Source organism: Cibotium barometz, chromosome 42 (genome assembly GCF_041138505.1).
Source record: "Cibotium barometz isolate CiBa-2024 chromosome 42, ASM4113850v1, whole genome shotgun sequence".
Taxonomy (NCBI): domain Eukaryota; kingdom Viridiplantae; phylum Streptophyta; class Polypodiopsida; order Cyatheales; family Cibotiaceae; genus Cibotium; species Cibotium barometz.
Window position 1 is genome coordinate 716634 of NC_141087.1, and position 25196 is coordinate 741829.

Consider the following 25196-nt stretch of genomic DNA (forward strand, 5'->3'; position numbering starts at 1 on the left):
AAACTCTGAAAATTTACATGCCCAAAACGAGCATGCCATAGCTCTGCATGATGCATAGCAGGAGTGTGGGCAGCCACTGTATTTGCATCATAAGTGCGCTTGTCATAGCTGTCCAGCTTATACAAGCCTTTGTATCGTGTTCCAGAAGTGACTATTTCATAACCCTTTGATGGGTCTTTTACCAAACACTTCCCATCTTCAAATTCAACCTTTAAACCTTGATCGTTTATGGCTGAGACGGAGAGCAGATTTTTCTTTATTCCTGGAACATACAATACATTTTTCATACATATATTGGCACCATTGGCTGCAATAAGTATGACATTACCAATTCCCTTTACTGGATATGTGGTATGATCTGCACATGATACAGTGCGGCCATTTGAAGCATAATCCAAGTGCTGAAATACATCTTTGCATGAAGTGATGTGGCTCGAAGCACCACTATCAAAATACCATGATGCATTCTGTCTGTCAGATGCAATGCAAGACATATCAGTGTTCGAAGCACTTGGTGTGTCACTAGTGCATGTGACCAAAAAAGTGTACTCTTCCTGGATTACATTAGCTGATTGCTTTGCTTTGTCATCCGAAGAGTCTGCTACTGCATTGCCTGCTTCTTTCTTTTTCTCTTTTGCAATCCTTTTTCTACATTCACTGATGTAGTGTCCAGGCTTATGGCAGTAGTGACATTTGCCCTTCTTTTTGGGCTTGTTTGCATCCCCTTTGTCAGACTTTTCACCACTAGAAGAGGGCTGTCCATGACCAGCCTTGCTAGACTGTTGTCCCCCATGCTTAAAGCTCTTTGCTTTACCCTTATCCTTGGCTGTAAATGCCTTTTCTCCACCACGGTTGCTCGATATGTTTGCTCTTGTTTGCTCTTCCTGCAAGAGTAAACCCACGAGCTCTTCAAAAGTGACGGGATCACCACCTCCTCTCATCGAGAGGTTGAGAGAGGTATGAAAGCCCAAGTAGGAAGGCGGTAAAGAATGAAGAGTGTTGGTGACCATCTGTCTGTCTGGGATAACCTCATCAATGTTGAGCAATTGTTCCTGCAAATCTTTCACTTTGGTGAGATGATCTGCCATGGAGTCACCCTCATCCATAGAAAGAAGATCCAATTGCCTCTTCAAGTAGGCAACTCTTGCCTCGTTGCGTACCTGATACATTGCTTCCAATGTGTCCCATGCAAGCTTCGATGTCTTGCATGAACGAATGTGCGGAATAATAGTCCTTTTCACTGAAAGGGCTATCAATGACATGGCCTGTGCATCTCTAGAGTCCCATCTCTTCTGCTCTTGTGTGGGAGCAGGATCTGCATCAGGAGCTCTTTGAGCACCTCCCCTTTGAGGCGTGGCTGGTTGAATGGTATGTGGGCGTGTGTCATCACCACACACGATGCCCCAAAGCCCTTTGGCTACCAGCAAATTACGGATCATAAAACTCCAGAGGGAGTAGTTAGATCCATCCAGCTTGTCCTCCTGGGTGAGCACACCAAATACATCTGTAGCATTTTGTGCCATGTCAACAAAGTATAACTGCAAGCAAACCAAGCACCAATGTGCACTGCCAGGCAACCAAATGTCCTGAGCAAATGTATGCCTGCAAATCAAAGCAAGTGTAAACCTGCACCAAATTGTCCAATTACACTCAATGTGTATACTTACGCGACAAATCGCAGCTGTAATGCCCAATTACATGCTCCAATCAGAAAATCCCCAATTTGTATGCACTCCAATCGCTTCAATGTGCATCTAATTGGCCAATTTTCACAAAAGCCCCAAATTTCTGCAAGTGAAAGAGGTTCAATTTGCTGATTTTGACCTCAATTTCAAAAACCCCCAAATTGCCATGCCCAATTTTATCAATTTGTCCTGAAATTGAGAAATTCCCCAAATTGGACCTGCAATTTTCTTGTGAATTTGACTTGCACAGAAGTGTCTGCTGAATCTGCATATGACCTGCACTGGAACTGCTGCAAATTTTGTATTTAGGTTTGATCTAAAATGTGTACAGAGAAATACCTTCCTGCAAGGGCAGCAGGCTTGGAGCAGACAATCAAATAGAGTTGACGGCGGGAGCCGGTGGAGCTGTGCAGGTGTCGAGGAGAGCAGAGCTGTAGACGGTTGCAGTCGTTGCAGGTGAAGCCGTTAGAGGGAGTGTTGCAGGGCGGCGGTTGGCTGTGGGCAGCCGACGGGGAGAAAAGCAAATGGGCGCTGGCTAGGCGGCTGGTGCGAACAGCAGAGGCGACCTGGCAGGCGGAGTCGGGAGCTCAGAGCAAGGCGAGCACGGAGGGCTTAGGGAGCGCTGGGCGCTACTGGGCACGTTGGTGTCGGGCGAGCAGGTCCGAAGCGGAAACCGCTGTAGGCGCTGGCGGGAGCGAGCCGGAACGGAACGTCGAGCAGGGACGGGTCGATACGGAGCAGACGGAACAGTGAGCCGGCGAGTCACTTCGACGGGTCGGAGGCGTACCTGTGCGTAGACGTCGGCTGCTGTGACGGAGCGCAAGGCGCCGACCGGAACGGAGAGGCTTGGCCGGAAGCGTTCGGACGACGCTGGGCGAGGCGACGGCGACGGAGGCCGAACGGGACGGGAGTCGTGGCGCGTTGGGACGGGCAGTCGCAGTCGTCGACGGAACGGGACGGCGCTGCGTCCGTTGGAGTAGCACCGGCCGGAACGGGACGGCGGTAGAGCCGACGGAGCTGGGCGGCGCTGGTGTGGGTCGCCGGCTTCAGGGCGGTGCCGCCCGCGAGGCTGGGCGGAGGAGGTGGGCTCCCCACTAGTGCCGCCCGTCTCTGGCGGCCGGACGGTGGAGCTACTGGATGGAACCGGCGGACGGAAACAGAGCGACGACGGAACCTGACGGACGGAAAAACGCAGGCGACGGAATATGGCAGCCTGCGGACGGAATTTCACAGAAATTTTTCCAGCAGCAGTTCTCCAAGGCCAGCTCCCAGCTCCCAGCTCTGATACCAAATGTTGGGTGTTGGACTCACACACTCACACACACAAACCTGCACATTAGGGTTAGGTGCAGGGTAGAGAAGCTCACACACAGAAATGAGAGAGAGAGAGAGAGAGAGCCAAAAGTGTGGTATCCACAAAATGCAAGTCAACTCTTGCATGTGTGCCACATCCATATAATATAGAGGTACAAAATATTATATGTTGAGTGTCCTTTCACACTTGATGTCCAAGGGGAAAAACCACATGGGAAAAAGTGCCCTTGGTTAAGCCCTGTTCACACATAGCACTACTATAAGTGAGCATATGCCTACACACGCTTCACAGCTTGCCAATGTGACAACCGTGGGCTGTGCATGAATCTGCTCAACTGAGAGACTGCATACTGAATATCTGGCCTTGTATTACACAAGTAAATGAGGCACCCAACAGCCTGAGCATATGTAGTGGCATCAAAGGAAACACTGTCATCTTGTAGTGACAGTTTCATCCCAGGCTCCATAGGAGTACTAATAGGCTTGCAATCCTGAAATTTAAACTTCTCCAGAAGTTTAGCAACATAACGTGATTGCAACAACCCAATGCCTCTGTTATCCTGCACAAACTGTATGCCCAAATAGTAATGTACAAGGCCCAAGTCAGACATGTCAAATGTCTGTTGCAGTATCTCTTTAAATGCTGCAATTTTGTCATCATTTGATCCCATGAGCAAGAGATCATCCACATAAAGACTGATGACCAGCAGATCTGTCTCTTCTTTCTTCACATACAAAGTGGTCTCTGATGGACTGTTCACAAATCCCTGAGTGAGTAGAAAAGCATCTATTTTTGCATACCAAGCTCGTGGAGCTTGTTTCAAACCATACAAGGCCTTTTTCAGCCTGCATACTTTCCCCTCATTACCATGTTCTGCAAATCCCATGGGCTGAAATACATAAACTTCCTCCTCGAGGTCCCCATGTAGGAATGCAGTCTTTATGTCCAACTGGTGAACAACCCAACCACGATGTGCAGCCAATGCAATGACACACCTAAGTGTCGACATACGGGATGTAGGAGCAAATGTCTCCTCATAATCAATGCCCTTCTTCTGTGCATAGCCCTTTGCAACTAGACGGGCTTTGTACCTGTCAATGGATCCATCTGCATGTCTTTTCAACTTGTAGACCCATTTAGTACCAATGGCTTTCTTGCCTTTGGGCAGATCAACCAAATCCCATGTTTGATTCTTTTTAATAGAATCAATCTCATCCTGCATGGCTTTGTTCCAATGCACATTATCTCGTGCATCCACAAACGAATCAGGCTCATTTGGCTGCTGAATTTCTGCACCACCTACATCATTTGCTGGCTGTCCATTACCCTCATGAGTTGGATCACCAACTGTGGAATGAAACTCCATGGGTAGAAGACCTTCAAATACATCATTTTCAGCCTGATTTGCCTCATAACCAGCCATGGATAATTCTGATTTTTCATCAAAAATCACATCCCGGCTGATAAATATCTTCCTGGATAGTGGGTCATATAACCTGTAGCCCTTGCTTTCACGGCTATACCCAACAAAAATGCATTTTGTGGCTTTATCATCAAGCTTCCTCCTCAACTCTTTGGGTATGTGTGCATATGCAAGGCACCCAAAGATACGAAAATGCGATACAGAAGGCTTGCGGCCATGCCAAGCCTCAAAAGGAGTAATAGAAACCAATGCCTTTGTGGGACATCGATTCAAAATATGACAAGCACACATTACTGCTTCCACCCAAAAGATATGTGGTAGTCTTTTTGCCTTTAGCATACATCTGGCCATCTCCATGAGTGACCGATTTTTCCTTTCTGCAACCCCATTCTGCTGTGGAGTGTAAGGAGTAGTATACTGATGTTTTATACCTCTACTCCCAAGAAAAGAATTCAGCACATGTGACATATATTCCCCCCCTCGGTCAGAACGGAGAGTCTTCACCTTGCATCCAGACTCTGTCTCAGCAAGTGCTATAAAGGCCAAAAATGCATCATATACCTGTGATTTCTGTGTCAAAGGATAGACCCAGCATATACGAGAGAAGTCATCAATAAATGTTGCAAAATAAAAGCAACCACCTAATGACTTCGTCTGCATGGGACCACAAAGATCACTGTGTATAAGTTGCAACTTTGCAGTTGCTCTTAGAGCCTGATCACGTGGGAAGGAAAACCTGTGCATTTTTCCCAAAATACATCCTTCACAAATGTGATCTGGAGGCTTCTCCATGAGAGGTAGATCTGTAAACATATTATGTCGTTGCATAAGCATAAGACTACCAAAATTTACATGCCCCATGCGAGCATGCCATAACTCCGCATCAACCATAGCTGAAGTAAGAGTGAATGCATGATAAGCAGACTGATCCACTGGCTGAAATGCATCCAACTCATAAAGTCCATGACATAATGTACCAGTAAGCATCAAGGTCAAGGCATTTGCTTTGTCTCTGACCATGCATTTATCATCATCAAAGTGGACTTGCATTCCACAATGTGCTAAAGAAGAAATGGACAACAAATTCTTCTTTATCCCTGGTACATATAAGGCATCTGTAAGGCGGAGAATGGAGCCATCAATGGCTGTAAGCTGAATCTCCCCAATGCCACACACTGGATATGAAGCATTGTTGGCACACTGAACAGTTTTGCCAACAGGAGCAGGGCCAACATGACTAAACAAATCCCTGCGAGATGTGATATGCTTTGAGGCACCACTATCAAAATACCAAGTACATGCATGCTCTGTCATACTGAGTGCCTGTGAAGACCAAGAGGCATCATAGCTGCATGTATAGAAACAGTAATCCCTGTCCTCAACAAAAGAAGTAGTCTCTGGAGGAGCTTTAGGAGCATCATTAACAGACATCCCAGCTTCCTTTGCCTTCTCTTTGGCAATCCTCTTCCTACATTCCGTGATGTAGTGACCTGGCTTCTTACAATAATGACATTTGCCCTTCTTCTTGGGCTGTCCATCACTTTTCTTGGTATCTTGTGAAGAACCACCATCACCTGAATTTTGATTTGCATTCTTTGGCTGAGATTTCCCTTTCCCCTTTTGACCTGTAGCAAATGCTTGTTCAGCATTTGTGTTCATGTTCATATTCTTCCTCATTTGCTCCTCTTGTAGTAAGAGAGCAACAAGTTCCTGATACTTGAGGGGTTCAACAGCATTCCTCATGCTGAGGTTCAAAGAGGTATGGAAAGCCAAGTAAGATCTTGGCAAAGAGTGCAAGATGGTGGACACAAGCTGTGTCTCAGGAATAATCTCATCCACATTGATGAGTTGCTCTCTCAAATCCTGCAGCTTGTTCAAGTGGCTAGACATATCATCTCCTTCATTCATTTTCTGATTTTCCAGCTCTCTTTTCAAAAATGAGATCCTAGCCTCATTACGAGCAGCATACATCTGCTCCAAAGTCACCCATGCATTCTGTGAAGTGCCAGCTGAACGAATATGAGGTATAATAGACCTCTGAACTGACAATGCAATGAGTGACAAAGCTTGTGCATCCCTGGCATCCCATGTCTTTTGAGCATTTGTTCTCTGAACAGGCAATGGCTGTCCTGGAGCCTGTACCTGTTGTCCTCGTCCACGAGCACCCCCTTGAGGAGGAGTCTCTGGAGCCAATGGACCTGGACGTGGTTCATCACCACTAACAAAATCCCAAAGACCTTTTGCCACAAGCACATTTTTCAGCATAAAACTCCACAAGGAGTAGTTCGTGCCATCCAATTTGTCTTCCTTAGACAAATATGTGAATACATCACTTTGCTGTTGATTTGCCATTATGCTTTACGCACAATGTTGTACCTGTTTACCAAAAAACCCAAAAGCAAAAACCCTGATAACAACTGTACTCCACTGAATACAGTTCACCCAAATCTGCCTGCACTCTCAATCCTCTGAATGTGCAGCTCAATGCACCAATGACTGAGTAGAGCAGCAAATGGCGTGCACAATGCCAAAATGCCCCAAAAATGCCCAAATTTGCTGCACCCAAACTGTGCTAAAAACTTGTATATTTTCAAGGCTAGAAAATCTGCCTGTTGTGCCTGTATATTTTCACAGAGAAAATAAAAATGCCCAATATTCAAAATATGTAATGCTTACCACTTCTGTGCTGAGCAGAAGTACAGTCGACTGTATTGTGCAGGTACACAGCAACTACAGTCGAGGTGCTGTACGGAAGCAGGTACGAAAGCAGTACGGAATCTGAGCAGACAGGTACAAGTTGACTTCAATGTGAATAGACTGCAGGTACAGTTGAAGTACAGTGAATGTACTCTTACGAAGCACTGTTTTGAACAATGCGAACAGATACTCTGCAGTTCTGTAAGTCGGCGCTGATAGGTGTACGGGGCTGGTACAGCGCAGTCTGGGCAGGTACAGTACCTGAAGGCGGCGCTTACTGTATGTACGGGCAGCAGACGCAGAGGTGTAGCTGAAGGCGGCGCAGTCTTGTACTGAGGTGTACGCAGCAGTACTGCAGGTACAGTCCACCACAGGAACAAGTACAGTTGACTGTACTATACAGGTACAGTCGACTTGTTCTGTACAGAACTGAAGGTGACTGCAGACAGGTACTGATGAAGGCGGCGCTGACAAGTACAGTCGGTGCTGACTGGTACAGTCGGCGCTGACTGTTTACCGGCTGGTACAGTACGATGGCGCTGTCAGGTACGGAAGCAGTACGGCGCACAGGTGTACGGGCAGCTGATGCTGATAGTGTACGGACAGGGCTTGAGCTGAGCTTCAATGCTCTGATACCAAATGAAGACTATGAAGGATTAGGGTTAGGGTTTTCACAAGCTCAAACAGGCGTGGAAACAAAGAGATGAAGGAACACGACTTCCAATATGCTTCAATTAATGAAAAGGTGAAGTACAAGCCACATGATAGTGACCCCTAAAGGATAAGTGTTCACATGACCGGCCATAAATGTGCCGGGTGGACCAAAACACTTATAAACTGCATATAAGTGAAAATGAACTAAACTGGGGGAAAAAACCTCCACTAACTGAAGTAAAAAGTGCCCCAGTAACCTACTGATGATCACTAGCACTCCTGTGGGTGCATACACAGCATAAAACCCAACACTCAGATCCTCCCTTGCCCCTGGGGAGTCTCTTTTGCCTGTAATGTGGTCCCAAAGGGTATGAGCAACATTCTTGAATATGTGCATGGGATCCAAGAGGTGTTGTATTTTTAAGTGCTTCCAGTATGGAAGCCGCAAAAATATGGAGTGCCTCGACATACCTTTTGGCGGAGTAGATGGTGGTGGATCATTGTTGTAGTGCTCTTTCCAAGGGTTGCCCAATCTGCCATTGTGTACTTCAAAGGAGTCTTCTCATTTGAAGGCGGCTTGTATTTGTTGTGGCTGTGAGGCAAGAAACAATGGTTGTTTGGATAGATTACGTTCCGCAGGACATCTGGTCGCTCCGTCACCAACGATGGCCCGCAAGTAGGACAAGCACTGTGGCCTTGTGTTGACAACCCTGCGCATACACGATGAGAGACGAGATACACGTTTCGAATAAGAAAGGACAATAAGATAGATGGAGGATGAACATACCGGAGTCGTGCATGGTCCACATGAGTATGCCCCTCACACTGGCCTCTCTTCTCTGTGCAGGAAGCGATACATCCACAACGGGTATGCCCGCCCACAACTGCTCCAACTCTTCGATGAGGGGCTCGAGGTAGACGTCAATATTTGCCACTTTTTACTTTCCTGGTACAAGCAAGGAAAGAAGTACATTTCCCTTCTTGGTTGCATCCCAAGGTGGAATGTTGTAATTCACGAGCACGACTGGCCAGGTACTCCATGACGTAGACTTAGTGCCAAAGGGGTTGACACCATCACTCGCCAACCCAAGCCTCAAGTACCGCGGCTCAAGCTTAAACTTTGGCCACTGAGTCTCTATGTGTTGCCACGCAAGTGAGTCAGCAGGCACACGTAAGATTCCATCATTCGAGTGGTTGGTGGCGTGCCATGTGAGGAGCTCCACTGTAGATCTGCTTTTGATCCGAGAAATAAGCAGAAAATGCCTCAATACCTTGCGGGGAGTAGGAGATCCGACAATGCTGGCTTTGTAGCGTGGCTCCTCGCACACAGGACAAGCGGTGGCGTGTGCATGTTGATTGCAATAAAGTATGCAATCGTTGACGCATGCATGGATGCGCTCGTACTCCATGCCAAGTGCAGTGACATAGGACCTCGCCCGAAGACGATCTGTGGGTAAAGGGTGATCTCTCGGGAGCATTTTGCCTATCAACTTGTAATCAAGCAATCAATCAGATCATCTCTATATATATAAGCATTGCGGTACAGTCAATGAAATCTGCTCTACGTAACACGACTTACTCGAGGAGTGCATCTACACTGGCGTTGCTGCAACCAAATTTTGTTTGTAGATCGAGGACCTCCAACGATGCTCGAAGTACCGAGTACGCTGCGCCATTGTACATCATTGCTACCAATGACAAATGATGATGCTCAAGGCACACAAGTTAGTGTTTGAGGTATGCCCTTATCTTAAGATCGCACACTATTTTTCCAATCAGTACATCCACAAGGCTGCTAGTGGTGCTTCCCGCGCCTTCACATTGTGGACTATGGCATATTCTATGGATTGCAATGGCCTTGCCTCATATATGCACTCACACATCGCAAGGGAGGACCCCCTTTCATTCGTATTATAGGTATTGAGCTCCCGACCAAGCTACCTAACATCAACTGAGGTGCTATGATAGAGGGGACTGGTCAATAACGACTGATGGAGTATGCCAAAACCTACCATGTTACTTATGTTATCTCAGTTAGTAAGTGGGAAGACATAGAACCTTCCTGTTTGCACATCTCACCAGATGAGGTGCTAATGGTCAACTCATTCAACATGGTGTGTCATCTCCACGATGAGAGTGTTGTCTCCTCCAGCCCTCGTGACCAGCTCCTCAGGAAAATACAAAGTCTCAATCCAAAGCTCCTTTGCCACTTGCTTCATGAATGCATCCCGTAGTTCACCCTTCTTTGCTCCTCAATTATAAGAAGCATTGCATTGTTACTCCAACAAGTTTGATACCATTCACACCAGCAATAGACCTGCGAGAGTGATGGTTGAAAGAGAGGTGATGGGGCGGGCCATTCTGAATGTTGTGGCATGTGAGGGTGTGGAGAGGGTGGAGCGTCCTGAGACTTACAAGCAGTGGTAGACATGACTCAAAAGAGCTAGCATTCAATAGAGCCCCATCATTTTTAGTGCGTTGTCTAGAGCACAAGCTGTAATGAAAAGCTACCACAAAGACTTTAGCTTGCTCCATCCTTCAAACATATGGATGCTCTTGGGCTGGCAAGTCGTACTATGCACGCACTCTCAGCATGGGAGCCAGCAGCTTTAACAATACTTAATGCCTATCTTCTCTCTTAATAATTTAGGTTAACATTGCTTAGAAAGGGTTCTAGTTAGATATCGGTGTCTATTGTTCGTCCCTTTGAAGTCATCGTGTCTTGATACAATATGTGCACTTTATAAACGATTTTGCTATGATTGAGGCCAGCATGTCTATGTAAAGAATTTTGAAGCCCATCACCTATAGATGTATACAAAATCCTTAGTATGTATCGTATTTTCCATCCCTCAAACCTAAAAAGCAACAAGTAAGTGAATAAAGGCCCTCTCATCGGAAACTACACTATGTTCACCACACAATTTATGAATGCAATTTGGACTTATGGGACTCCTTGCATCAAGAAGCATTTCTTATGCTTACTCTCTTGTTGAAGGTAAGCGGATGCATGTTCGTCATGTTCGTGTTTGATTCACCACACTTTAACGGGCACAGATTCTTGTCTCCAAAGGATTGTTTATGAAGGTGTATATAGCACTTGGAAAACGGGATATTGTGGGGCAATATTCAACGCAAGAAATTGGTGTGTGTGTGTGTGTGTGTGAGAGAGAGAGAGAAAGAGAGAGAGAGAGAGGGAGGGAGGGAGGCAGGGAGATGAAGAAGCCTTTTACGTGCAGGGAAGGGCTTTTCTTTTTTGTACATTAATATTTTAAAACTGCCAACGAATATTTTACGTGTAGGGAAGGGCTTTTCTTTTTTGTATATAAATTTTTTAAAACTGCCAATGAAAGCATGCCAAGTGGGTGTGTTCTGCATCGAGGATTCTCGTAAACGTTGCTATCCGTATAAAATAAAAAAAAACAAAAATTGGTGCTCCCAAATTTTTATTATACGGAACCCGTAGGTTTTGGGAAACTTCTGGAAACTTTTGTTAGTAGGCCTGGAGGGTTGCAGCAGCGAGGTGTTGATTTTCCTGCCTCCATGGAGGATCCCTAGGAGGGCTTTGCATGGTAGGGAGAGGAAGTGTCTGCTCTCTGCTCTCTCTCTCTCTCTCTCTCTCTCTCTCTCTCTCTCATTTTTACAGGAATGGTTGCAGGCATAGCTATCTCTCTCAAACTTTGTGTTGCATGGACGACCAAAACAGAGAGTGGCTTCTTCGCTCTTGCAAGCAAAAGACTTCCATCATGAAGGTTTGGGAGAAGGCTGAAGGTGCTTTTGACCTTTTGTTTGAGGACACCACAGATATGGCGAGAGTTATGCTAGTGGAACTTGCTAATTCAAAGGTGGCAGTTTAAAAGCATGTATCATTGAGATGTCGCCTGCAGAGTGGAAGAGTTTGTGGGAAAGTCCTGCTACCGGAAATCGCATCTCTACATCAGATTTCTTGAAGAAACTATACGATGATTCTATCTTCTCTTCACATGCATCCGGAGCAGACTCTTCCTCCCGTGGTTCTAACAGAGAAATGTCGAGTGGTGGGAGGAGCCAAGAAGAAGGCATTGCAGGTGGTTCGAATGGTGGTGGAGGTGGCGGTACAGATAAAGGTGATTCTAGTGGTGGTACAGATAAAGGTGCTTCTAGTGGAGGAGGCAATAATCCATCTTTGTGCCACGCTGACAGTACTGGTGAGTTTGAGGGTGATATAACATGTTATATTGAGATTGAAGCTGAGAGTGTTTAAGTGTCTAATGCAGTCTTGTTTGTGTATTTAGGTACAAAAAACCTTCAAATTACCATCATATTGGGATGCATGCCTGGATATGGTGTAGTTGATGAGACGGAAGCTCTCAACTTGTCAATGCAAGAGAAGAATGGGTCCTCGATTGAAGGAGTACTGGAATTCAACTTCACACAAATCGAGCAACCGTCGACTCTCGCATATCACACTCAAAAAGTAGTGAATCTCAACATCTCTTCCTCGTTCAATTTGTTGGGTCATGTTATTATTGAGCTGAAAGCCACCTCTGTACGGGAGCAGCCAACTCAGCAAGATCAACAAGACCAGCCAGCCCAACTAGAGCGTGAAGAGCAAGAAGAAGAGAAGTGTTTCAACTTGGGCGTCTTCCATGATGAGTTGAGGACGGAGTATTCATGTACATCCTCGCCACAAGCATTAGCATTATGGAGATGTCAAGCGTCGAAGGAGGCAAACATTGATATACAAGAGAAGACATCGGGCTCCACATCTCGTGGGTGGGTGGGCAGCAGGGGGTCAAGTGTCCGTGATCGGCAGACTTCTTGCAAAAGCAAGTATTCATGGCTCAGGTATCATGAATTATACTCGCCTCTCTCTTGATGCCAAGGAGCGCACCTCCCCTTCTAAGTTGTGTGCTGCAAGTGGGACAACTTTCATGGTTCGGGATGCTTCTCGTCGTAGCCAAAACACTTCTGATGTCTTGGCATTCATCGCTGAACATCAGCCATATCTTCAAATGTTGAAGCACTTAAAGGATTAAAGTTTAACCCCATCACTTCTGGGATTTCGATACATTCCTCTATTGGAAGACCAACAACAATGTATTTTGATGGGTCGTTTTTGATGTTTGGTTCACATATGGAGACTCACAGATTAGCATTTACCCGAGTGTTGGGTGAGTTCTGTTGCCAAGAAAGAAAGCATTGGATGCGAAAGATAGTCAAGAAAATCAAGAAAGATAACAAGGTGGACTCGTTGCTTGTATGTGGGAAGCAGACTTACGAGGTGAAGTTTTGCATCAATCATGGGTTTGCTTTGGATGTTTACTTAGGTGGAAGACTCTTTTGGGTTATCAACCAAATGGCATCTTCTCCAGTTCGAGATATTATTTCTCAAGTAGAAGAGGGATAGGTATTCTATCCTTCCATAAATTTGTTTTATATCTGAGCTTGTGAGTGCGCTTTTACTATACAAAGAAGAATACTTTCTAGAATAAAATGAACTTGGCAATGCAATTTTAATCTTATTTTTACCAAATTTTCCGAGGAGTTGTTGCTGCAAGGTTTGGAAGTGGTGGAGGCCATCCACTGTTGATTTTGTGTCGGTGTTAGTTTTGTAATGGCTAGTGCGAGGTAGTTAGTGGAAGAGGAATATACGTTAAAGTTAGTGGAGGAACAACCATAATAGAGGAATACTTTTTGATTTGGACATTGATATAGTCTCTCTTTCTTCATAATACTCGTTGGGCCTTTGGACAATGTTAAGAGTGTTTTTGTTTTGTACTGAGAGTCTTAAATTAACATTTTTATAGAACTAATTAAAGTGGACATTTTTATAGAACTAATTAAAGTGGACATGGAAATAGACATGAAAATCTATTGATCAGAGAAAAGCATTTAATAGTTTGCACTTGATAGTTTGCCTTTCTGTTGTTTGTCAGCGTTGTTTTTATACAGATTTGTAGTGAAGAAATTGGATTACCGACTTGGTGGCAGTGAATAGTGTTTATGTTGTGGGCAATTGATTACAGTGCTTTTATATATTCTACACACTTAGACTCAGGTTTTTGATTTGTGCATGTCATTCAAAGTGATGTACCGGCGATGCTGTTTGACTGATGATCTTGGATGTGATATGGCCAAGCACATTGACTAATGCACTCCTCAGTGTCAATTGGAAGTTTCTTGCAAGATGCTGCCATTGGTGTGCAGACTCTTGGTTTTGATAGGCGGCAGCTGGCCCATGTCTGTTGATAAAAGTCTTCACCAGGCACTACATAGCATTGGTGTTTCCTTTATATTCCCAAGGCACCAACTGTCTTGAGTTTGGATAAGTCTTTTAATAGACGATGCACTTCATTAGTAAGAAATTTCTTTTGCTATTTTAATTTAATAATATAAGTACTTTCTTATTAAAATCTACCTCATTTTTGGCATTGTTATCAAGTGAAAGGCCATGCTCTAACAATTTCAGCCTAGGAAGTTGTAAACAAACATGAGTGTAGTAAATTTCCTCATCATTAACACAATGTGAAAAGAAAAAAACTCATGGAGTCTAGGAAGTGTCATAAATGATAACTATGCCAAAAAAGAGGTAGATTTTAATGAGAAAGTACTTATATGATTAAATTAAAATAGCAAAAGAAATTCCTTACTAATGAAGTGCATCATCTATTAAAAGACTTATCCAAACTCAAGACAGTTAGTTCCCTTGGGAATATGAAGGAAACACCAATGCTATGTAGTGTGTGGTGAAGACTTTTATCAACAGACATGGGCCAGCTGCCGCCTATCAAAACCAAGAGTCTGCACACTAATGGCAGCATCTTGCAAGAAACTTCCAATTGACACTGAGGAGTGCATTAGTCAATGTGCTTGGCCATTCTCAGTACAAAATAAAAACACTCTTAACATTGTCCAAAGGCCCAACGAGTATTATGAAGAAAGAGAGACTATATCAATGTCCAAATCAAAAAGTATTCCTCTATGATGGTTGTTCCTCTTCCACTAACTTTAATGTATATTCTTCTTCCACTAACTACCTCACACTAGCCATTACAAAACTAACACCGACACAAAATCAACAGTGGATGGCCTCCACCACTTCCAAACCTTGCAGCAATAACTCCTGGAAAAAATTGGCAAAAATAAGATAAAAATTGCATTGCCAAGTTCATTTTATTCTAGAAAGTATTCTTCCTTGTATGGTAAAAGCGCACTCACAAGCTCAGATATAAAACAAATTTATGGAAGGGTAGAATACCTATCCCTCTTCTACTTGAGGAATAATATCTTGAATTGGAGAAGATGCCATTTGGTTGATAACCCAAAAGAGTCTTCCACCTGAGTAAACATCCAAAGCAAATCCATGATTGATGCAAAACTTCACCTCGTAAGTCTGCTTCCCACATACAAGCAACGAGTCCACCTTGTTATCTTTCTTGATTTTCTTGACTATCTTTCTCATCCAATGCTTTCTTTCTTGGCAAGAGAACTCACCCAACACTCGGGTAAATGCTAATCTGTGAGTCTCCATATGTGAACCAAACATAAAAAATGACCCATCAAAACACACTGTTGCTGGTCTTCCAAGCGAGGAATGTATCGAAATTCTAGAAGTGATGGTCAAACTCAAATCCTTTAAGCGCTTCACCGTTTGAAGATATGGCTGATGTTCAGCGATGAATGCCAAGACATTAGAAGTGTTTTGGCTGTGACGAGAAGCATCCCGAACCATGAAAGTTGTTCCACTTGCAGCACACAACTTAGAAGAGGAGGTGCGCTCCTTGGCATCAAGAGAGAGGCGAGTATAATTCCACCCACCCTGAGCCATGAATACTTGCTTTTACAGGAAGTCCCCCGATCACGGACACTTGATCCCCTGCTGCCCACCCACCCTGAGCCATGAATACTTGCTTTTGCAGGAAGTCTCCCGATCACGGACACTTGATCCCCTGCTGCCCACCCACCCACGAGATGTGGAGCCCGATGTCTTCTCTTGTATATCAATGTTTGCCTCCTTCGACGCTTGACATCTCCATAATGCTAATGCTTGTGGCGAGGATGTACATGAATACTCCATCCTCAACTCATCATGGAAGACGCCCAAGTTGAAACACTTCTCTTCTTCTTGCTCTTCACGCTCTAGTTGGGCTGGCTGGTCTTGTTGATCTTGCTGGGTTGGCTGCTCCCGTACAGAGGTGGCTTTCAGCTCAATAATAACATGACCCAACAAATTGAACGAGGAAGAGATGTTGAGATTCACTACTTTTTGAGTGTGATGTGCGAGAGTCGGCGGTTGCTCGATTTGTGTGAAGTTGAATTCCAGTACTCCTTCAATCGAGCACCCATTCTTCTCTTGCATTGACAAGTTGAGAGCTTCCGTCTCATCAACTACACCATATCCAGGCATGCATCCTAATATGATGGTAATTTGAAGGTTTTGTGTACCTAAATACACAAACAAGACTGCATTAGACACTCAAACACTCTCAGCTTCAATCTCAATATAACATGTTATATCACCCTCAAACTCACCAGTACTGTCAGCGTGGCACAAAGATGGATTATTGCCTCCTCCACTAGAAGTACCTTTATCTGTACCACCACTAGAATCACCTTTATCTGTACCGCCACCTCCACCACCATTAGAACCACCTGCAATGCCTTCTTCTTGGCTCCTCCCACCACTCGACATTTCTCTGTTAGAACTACGGGAGGAAGAGTCTGTTTCGGATGCATGTGAAGAGTCTGTTTCGGATGCATGTGAAGAGAAGATGGAATCATCGTATAGTTTCTTCAAGAAATCTGATGTAGAGATGCAATTTCCGGTAGCAGGACTTTGCCACAAACTCTTCCACTCTGCAGGCGACATCTCAATGATACATGCTTTTAAACTGCCACCTTTGAATTAGCAAGTCTCACTAGCATAACTCTCGCCATATCTGTGGTGTCCTCAAACAAAAGGTCAAAAGCACCTTCAGCCTTCTCCTAAACCTTCATGATGGAAGTCTTTTGCTTGCAAGAGCGAAGAAGCCACTCTCTGTTTTGGTCGTCCATGCAACACAAAGTTTGAGAGAGATAGCTATGCCTACAACTATTCTTGTAAAAATGTGAGAGAGCAGAGAGAGAGAGAGAGAGAGAGAGAGAGAGAGAGAGAGAGAGAGTAGAGAGCAGACACTTCCTCTCCCTACCATGCAAAGCCCTCCTAGGGATCCTCCATGGAGGCAGAAAAATCAACACCTCGCTGTTGCAACCCTCCAGGCCTACTGTCAAAAGTTTCCAGAAGTTTCCCAAAACCTACGGGTTTCGTATAATAAAAATTTGGGAGCACCAATTTTTGTTTTTTTTAATTTTATACGGATAGCAACGTTTACGAGAATCCTCGATGCAGAACACACCCACTTGGCATGCTTTCATTGGCAGTTTTGAAAAGTTTATGTACAAAAAAGGAGAGCCCTTCCCTACACGTAAAATATTCGTTGGCAGTTTTAAAATATTAATGTACAAAAAAGAAAAGCCCTTCCCTGCACGTAAAAGGCTTCTTCATCTCCCTGCCTCCCTCCCTCCCCCCCCCCTCTCTCTCTCTCTCTCTCACACACACACACACACCAATTTTTTGCGTTGAATATTGCCCCACAATATCCCGTTTTCCAAGTGCTATATACACCTTCATAAACAATCCTTTGGAGACAAGAATCTGTGCCCGTTAGAGTGTGGTGAATCAAACACGAACATGACGAACATGCATCTGCTTACCTTCAGCAAGAGAGTAAGCATAAGAAATGCTTCTTGATGCAAGGAGTCCCATAAGTCCAAATTGCATTCATAAATTGTGTGGTGAACATAGTGTAGTTTCCGATGAGAGGGTCTTTATTCACTTACTTGTTGCTTTTTAGGTTTGAGGGATGGAAAATACGATACATACTAAGGATTTTGTATACATCTACAGGTGATGGGCTTCAAAATTCTTTACATAGACATGCTGGCCTCAATCATAGCAAAATCGTTTATAAAGTGCACATATTGTATCAAGACACGATGACTTCAAAGGGACGAACAATAGACACCACCCCTTCTAAGCAATGTTAACCTAAATTATTAAGAGAAAAGATAGGCATTAAGTATTGTTAAAGATGCTGGCTCCCATGCTGAGAGTGCGTGCATAGTACGACTTGCCAGCCCAAGAGCATCCATATGTTTGAAGGATGGAGCAAGCTAAAGTCTTTGTGGTAGCTTTTCATTACAGCTTGTGCTCTAGACAACACACTAAAAATGATGGGGCTCTATTGAATGCTAGCTCTTTTGAGTCATGTCTACCACTGCTTGTAAGTCTCAGGACGCTCCACCCTCTCCACACCCTCACATGCCACAACATTCAGAATGGCCCGCCCCATCACCTCTCTTTCAACCATCACTCTCGCAGGTCTATTGCTGGTGTGAATGGTATCAAACTTGTTGGAGTAACAATGCAATGCTTCTTATAATTGAGGAGCAAAGAAGGGTGAACTACGGGATGCATTCATGAAGCAAGTGGCAAAGGAGCTATGGATTGAGACTTTGTATTTTCCTGAGGAGCTGGTCACGAGGGCTGGAGGAGACAACACTCTCATCGTGGAGATGGCACACCATGTTGAATGAGTTGACCATTAGCACCTCATCTGGTGAGATGTGCAAACAAGAAGGTTCTATGTCTTCCCACTTACTAACTGAGATAACATAAGTAACATGGTAGGTTTTGGCATACTCCATCAGTTGTCATTGACCAGTCCCCTCTATTATAGCACCTGAGTTGATGTTAGGTAGCTTGGTCGGGAGCTCAATACCTATAATACAAATGAAAGGGGGTCCTCCCTTGCGATGTGTGAGTGCATATATGAGGCAAGGCCATTGCAATCCATAGAATATGCCATAGTCCACAATGTTAAGACGCGGGAAGCACCACTAGCAGCCTTGTGGATGTATTGATTGGAAAAATAATGTGCGATCTTAAGATAAGGGCATACCTCAAACACTAACTTGTGTGCGTTGAGCATCATCATTTGTCATTGGTAGCAATGATGTATTAACTATGGTCCAGAGGTGCTTCTATTGTTTGCTCTTTGAGGATTAGCTCCCTCTCGGTCTCTTCCAGCTTTGTTTGCATTTGCTTTATCTGTTTTTGCAATTCCTACTCTTCTGAAGAAAGACTTCTGTTAGCATCGTGATTTGACGCTCCTTTGCCTTTAGCATGCTTGCCAGTTCTTCATGTTCTTTGTGTATCGCTTCATCGGAGGTGGACGTACTTGGTGCTGCAAGGATTGGATCATTAAGAATCCTGTCCAATGCCTCCTCAGCCAATACCCTTCTCTCGTTTTGGCAGTCTTTAGAGCGAGCTTCATTTGTTCATTTTGAATCTTTTGCGCCTTTAACTCTTGCTCCACCTTGACTGCTCGTTGTTGAGCTTGATTAAGCCTTTCGCTCAGTTCCTGGCTTCTCTTTACTTCAACGTCATACAGGCTCTCCTTGATGGCTGCCAAGCCCATCAAATCATCGATTGTCTTTTCTTGTTTGAGCACCACCAAGTGTTGCCTTTCTGCTGCATTGTATAGCTCTTCATATTGGGCATCTTTCTTTAGGTTTGCTTTGTTGATCTTCTCCATCCTTCTTTGTATGCAGTTGAGGTGGTGGGCAATATCATCCTCTGCCCCTTCATCACTCACTTCACCGCTTCACTCTTCTTCTTCCACGGAGGCTGGCCTTATTTGAGGTGGTGGGCAATATCATCCTCTGTCCCTTCATCACTCTCTTCGCCCCGCTTCAATCTTCTTCTTCCACGGAGGCTGCTCCTTCTTCTTGCGATGGTGCTACTTCTTTATTTGTCTTGCTTTGCGAGGGTAATACCTGGCTCGAGGTTGATGACTTTGACCACCGGCGTCTTCTTTACCATTCTCCTCAGCACTAAGGGTTCCTGAGTTGCTAGTTCCTTCTCTTTCTCTTTTTCCTTCTCCTTGCCCTTATGCTTCTCTGCTTCATCAGCCTCTTTATCCCTTTCCTCTTCTTTAGCTTCTTTTGTTTCTTTCTTCTCCTCTTCAACGGCTTTTTGTTGCTCCTTAGTGAGCTGAGAAAATCCTTCTTCTTTCTGTGTTTGCTCTTCTTGCTTGTCAGCAACCTCTTTTGTTTCTGGCACAACCTCTTGTTTGTGTACAACTTCTTGTGGCTCTTGCATAGCCTCTTGCTCCACAACCATCTCTGTTTGAGGTTCTTGTGTAGCTTCTTGCTCAACCATTCTTTGGAGCTCTTGTATGGCTTCTTTTTCTGCCACTACCTCCCTTTGTGGTGTTATATGTGAGGGAGGGGTTTGAAGGAGGCTCTCTGTGAATGCATGCGCCTCTTCAGAGGTTGAACTTGGACTTTATTTTTGGGGCTCATCCTCTTTCAAGATCTTTGCAAATCTTGCCACCTCTTCTACGGCTTGTATTTTCTCTGTGTATACCTCTGCCTTCCTCTTTGACCCTCTCTTCTCCTCTTCTTCCTTTAAGTGCTCTTGCACCAAGGCCTTGCCCTTATTTTCTAGTTCTACTTGGGCGTGCATGGCCTCCATTCTCTCCTCTCGAGCCGCCGTGGCCTTAGGATCCTCCTTTTGCTTTGTTTGGTGCTCGGGGTTCACCATCCTTTCTCCTCTCTTGTAGGTCAAGCCTTTTGCAGCTTCATCTTTAACCTTCTTCATGGCTTCATAAACCTTGTGGGCTTCCATCCTCCTAAATGCCTCAGACACTGGAGGGTAGTTGGGTTCTTCTTCTATTTGCTCATCCCTTTCTTCTTGTGAAGCTTGCTTTCTTACTGGCTTTCTTCTGGCTCTGAATAAAGTCCTCTTGCTCTTCTGTCTAGGAAGCACTATCATGCTAATAGGCTTGGCCTTTATGGGTCCCAGCGTGTTCGATGCCTCATCTTGCGAGATGGCTGGAGGGAGCTCTCCAATCATTCCTAGAGCCTGATATGCAATCCTTGTCAACAAATGGCCATTTGCCAAGTAAGTAAGGCTTTTCTTTCATGCCTTTGCTCTCTTTGTAAGCAATCAGCTCCATGCGGATGTTCCTGCTGTAATCTCCTGGCATGGTTTGGTTTTGTGCCCATGCTTTCGTCATAAACCTTGCTACCCTCTTGCATGGCTGTGTATATTTCTGTGGCTTGCCCATAACAAAATGCTGCGAATAGAGCCGTAGGGGCAAGTTGATCTCCTTGTGGATGAGATCATTGAAAGTCTCTTTCTTCCCAGGGATCACCAAAAATGTAACCTTTTTGTCAACTTCTGAGAGCTGATGTGGCAGTTTTATCGCTCTGATGGAGGAGGGTAGCTGGAGGGCTTCACTTATCACCTCTTCTGAAATCTGTACTTGTACCTCCTCTCCTTCCCTGTTGGTCAAAGTAGCCACCCCATCCTTGTTGATGGTGGTCATGAGCTCGTAAGCTCACTGTGTGTCAATCCCCCACGGATCCAACTTGAAGTATCCATCTAATCCAACCATCTCAAAGACTTCCTTGCATCCGGGAGCTTGGTGGAGCATGAAAAAGGTGTCTGGAAGGATTACCATGCCCACCTTCCTCTGCTCTTTGTCATAAAATGTTCCTTTGAAGATGCAAGTTTCTGCGGCTTCCAAGACTGCTTGATCCACATAACTCACGTCCATGATCTTCACATCCAAAGTCTTGTATGGCTCAGTAGCTGCTGCTGGATCCATCTATTTTGCTTTCTTCTGCGGAGTCACTCTTTTCCTTCTTGTGGGGCTGCTGGTGGAGATGCTTCTTGTTAAGCAAAATTCCAAGAGATCTAGATTAGACTAGATAGAGCATGTGCATGCACTTGGTATCTAGTTTCATCCCTAATCCTGTTGCGTTAGTTGTTATTTAAATGTCAGCATTTAGCGTTCTCGTGCGGACTCTGAATTGAATTATAGCCTTATTTCTAGCTGTGGCATTAGTTCAGGTGATGATTCCATGCATATATGCAATGTACAGACCATCCCCAACAAGGCTATAGCTTCACAGGTGAATTTTGACATTTTGGCATGAAACACGCGTGTCTCATGAAACACGCGTGTTTAATGGGACATGCTTGTTTTTGCAGCTTCTTGGCATAGATGGCTTGGGTATGTATTGCTCATGTAAGATATGTGCTTGTTTGCAAAATGTGAGGTGCAATATGCAAGATACAGCAAATTTTGGGTGCACGACTCTGAAGTTGATTATTTGGCCAATTCTGATGAATTTATGATGGCAAGAGATGATGTGAGATGCTTCCAAGCATGTAGACATGATGTGGAACAAGCTCATGAAGTCAATTTGTCAGTATGATGCATTTTCATGAAACACACGTGTTTCAAGAAACTTCATGTTTTTGATAATTTGAGAGCATGGCTGGCTTCCTTATGGCTTGGGCAATGGGAATATGTGCTTGGATTTGAATTTGACCTCATTGGAATAGCTCGCAAAGATTGTTGGCTTTTCTACTACCACCACCATGTTGGGTATGCCTACTGAAATACGCATTGCGTGCCATGTGTAATGGGACTTTTCCATGCCTTATGTGCTCCAAATACTTGGATCTCCATACTTTTCAATGAAATATGGCATATGATTGTATATGATGTGCTGCACATAAATGGTTAGTCTCGAAACAGTGTTTAGTAGACACGAACAATTTTATACTAACATGTATGAAACTAAAGACTTGTCTTACTAGGTAGTGTTTAAACTTTAAATGTCAGCATTTAGCGTTCTCGTGTGGACTCTGAATTGAATTATAGCCTTATTTCTAGCTGTGGCATTAGTTCAGGTGATGATTCCATGCATATATGCAATGTACAGACCATCCCCAACAAGGCTATAGCTTCACAGGTGAATTTTGACATTTTGGCATGAAACACGCGTGTCTCATGAAACACGCGTGTTTAATAGGACCTGCTTGTTTTTTGCAGCTTCTTGGCATAGATGGCTTGGGTATGTATTGCTCATGTAAGATATGTGCTAGTTTGCAAAATGTGAGGTGCAATATGCAAGATACAGCAAATTTTGGGTGCAAGACTCTGAAGTTGATTATTTGGCCAATTCTAATGAATTTATAATGGCAAGAGATGATGTGAGATGCTTCCAAGCATGTAGACATGATGTGGAACAAGCTCATGAAGTCAATTTGTTAGTATGATGCATTTTCATGAAACACACGTGTGTCGAGAAACTTCATGTTTTTGATAATTTGAGAGCATGGCTGGCTTCCTTATGGCTTGGGCAATGGGAATATCTGCTTGGATTTGAATTTGACCTCATGAATGATGTGTTAGAGGCAATTTTGCAGCTGGACACTCCGAGATGTCAAGGGTATGAGCACGCATATTTATCCTCTTATGTTCTTGGTGATGTGTGTACATGCATGAATGAAGAGTTGTACTTAGTCATACTTCATTGGGTGTACTGCACGAGTTTATGGCTTTGCATATGGTGTGTGTACGCTTGATGTAGCATGCAAGCTGTATGTGGAAACATGTAAGCTATATGGTCCAGGAGAGTTGAGAGAGGGAGAGAGAGACCCTATGCTGGCCACCCAGCCGGGAGTCCCTCTGCATTGCTAAACTTGGAGAGTAAGAGAGATATGCTTTGCCTAGAGCACGAGGCTGAGGACGAGAGGGATGGTGAGACCTTTACTCATTGATTGTTAAGGAATTTATCTTAGCATGTAGAGGAAAAATAGTCGACACATATCTTTCAAGTAGTCGTTTATGTTGCTCATGTCACGCTCAGTATGCTGGGTTTTTGTTTCAAGCGGGGATGCAAAAGTGACGAGCAAGGAAGTGCCCAAATCACCGTCTCCTATGAAGAAGCCCCCCAAAAAAAGTACTCCCCTTCGACATCCTTGTATTGTTTTGCACCCCCCAAAGCCTCGTGTATGCAAGAAATTGTGACTTTGAAGACACATAGTGTCTTCAATCTCTTGTAATGACAAGAATCAGTGATTCTTGATTTTTGAATAAAAACGCAAAAATTTTGTCGGCCTCCATTTCTTTCGACTTTCCTTTTTCTTTCAATGCTCGCTCTTGTAATTTTGGTTAGAAAGTTTTTAGTTTGTCCGTTTTTAACCCTAAACCGTGTATTTTTACCAAAAGAAAAAGGGACTCTCAAATTGCCAATCGAGGAAATACTAATCATCAGACAACCACCGCCATATTGCCCTCCGGCCATCACATTGCTGCCGTTTGACCTCCCTTCACGTCCAGCATTAATTTTTGATCTCAACGGTGTCCTCTGTGTTCCGTGGCACACCTCGCAGAAATCTACAATTCCTGATTTAGATGCCATAGAATTTGATAAGATCATGGAGTCAAGGGACAGGTTAACTGAGCCTTTTTTAAGTGTTGTTTTGTATATGAATGATTTGTGCATGTTTGTATATGTATGATTTGTGCATGCCCGCCGAAGTGTTGTCATTTTCAGGTTCTTATTTGTTCCAAAGGACGTGCAAGCATTCTTTGCCTGGGCTGTGAGCTGGGCAAATGTATATATATGGAGTTCAGCAATGGTGGAAAGAGTGGACAGAGGTTTTGCGAGCATCTCCGACTACTTTTGTGGGTGGGCTGGTCAGCAGCTTTGTGATGTAGGCACATTCTGCATGGTAGGCGGAAAACCGGTCTTCTTCAAGTGTCTGCAAAATTTCTTTGCGGTGGTGGAGCGATATGATGTGGCAAACGTGTTATTGGTTGACAATAATACGTATAAATGCCATTTTAATCCTCGTGGTTCGTACATCGTTGTGCCCGGCATAGAGGACCGTCGGAGTGATTTCTTGTCCCACGGACTTGAAGGAGGTTCTCACCAGCTGGCGTGATGCTATAGATCAGCCAGCCTGTGCTCTCAGCTTCAAGAATGCAGACTCCACCTCAGATGACAAGTATGTGGCAACTGCACTCCAGCGAGGTGGAAGAAAGACTAGTTATGAGAGATATTGGAGAGGGCCACAACTTGGGCCAATGCTCTTCAGGCACTAGAATAGCTCCATTGTCATGTGAGGAGCATTTGTAAAAATCTTATGTAAATTAATTCTTGGAAGCCAAGCTTTGTACCAACCCCTCGTATAACTGTCATTATTGCTCGATTTTTGTAAGCTAACACTATCTATAAAGCCATGTACATGCCTAATTTTCAAGATGAAAGAATTTTGTGTGTTTTGCTTGGTTGTGAATATAATGTGTTGAAGTGTCTATAAGCTAGATTTGGAATTAGGTGCTTTTGGCAGACTCAAGTATGACACACAATAATTGAAGCAAATAAGTTGTATATTAGGCTCAGAACATACACGGACAGCCCCCTCTTCACCCCCACTGAGCATCTCGTTCAGGTCAAAGTCAGGTCTTCTATGGAGTTCCCTTATGGCAGAAGTAATATTGTTGGCCACTTGCTTCTGTTCAGCAGAGGT

General features: G+C 44.3%; 1 long non-coding RNA gene and 2 pseudogenes across 1 annotated transcript; 2 read left to right on the forward strand and 1 right to left on the reverse strand.

Moving 5' to 3' along the window:
• Positions 1 to 2220: 2220 nt before the first annotated feature.
• LOC147614025 (uncharacterized) lies at positions 2221 to 9183 on the reverse strand (annotated as a pseudogene).
• Positions 9184 to 9481: 298 nt separating this feature from the next.
• On the forward strand, positions 9482 to 10201 carry LOC147614026 (scarecrow-like protein 11; annotated as a pseudogene).
• An 8347-nt stretch (positions 10202 to 18548) lies between these two features.
• On the forward strand, positions 18549 to 24846 carry LOC147614027 (uncharacterized). Its single transcript, XR_015263051.1, has 2 exons — positions 18549 to 24115; positions 24218 to 24846. It is a non-coding gene; the product is annotated as an uncharacterized LOC147614027 (long non-coding RNA).
• Positions 24847 to 25196: the final 350 nt, after the last annotated feature.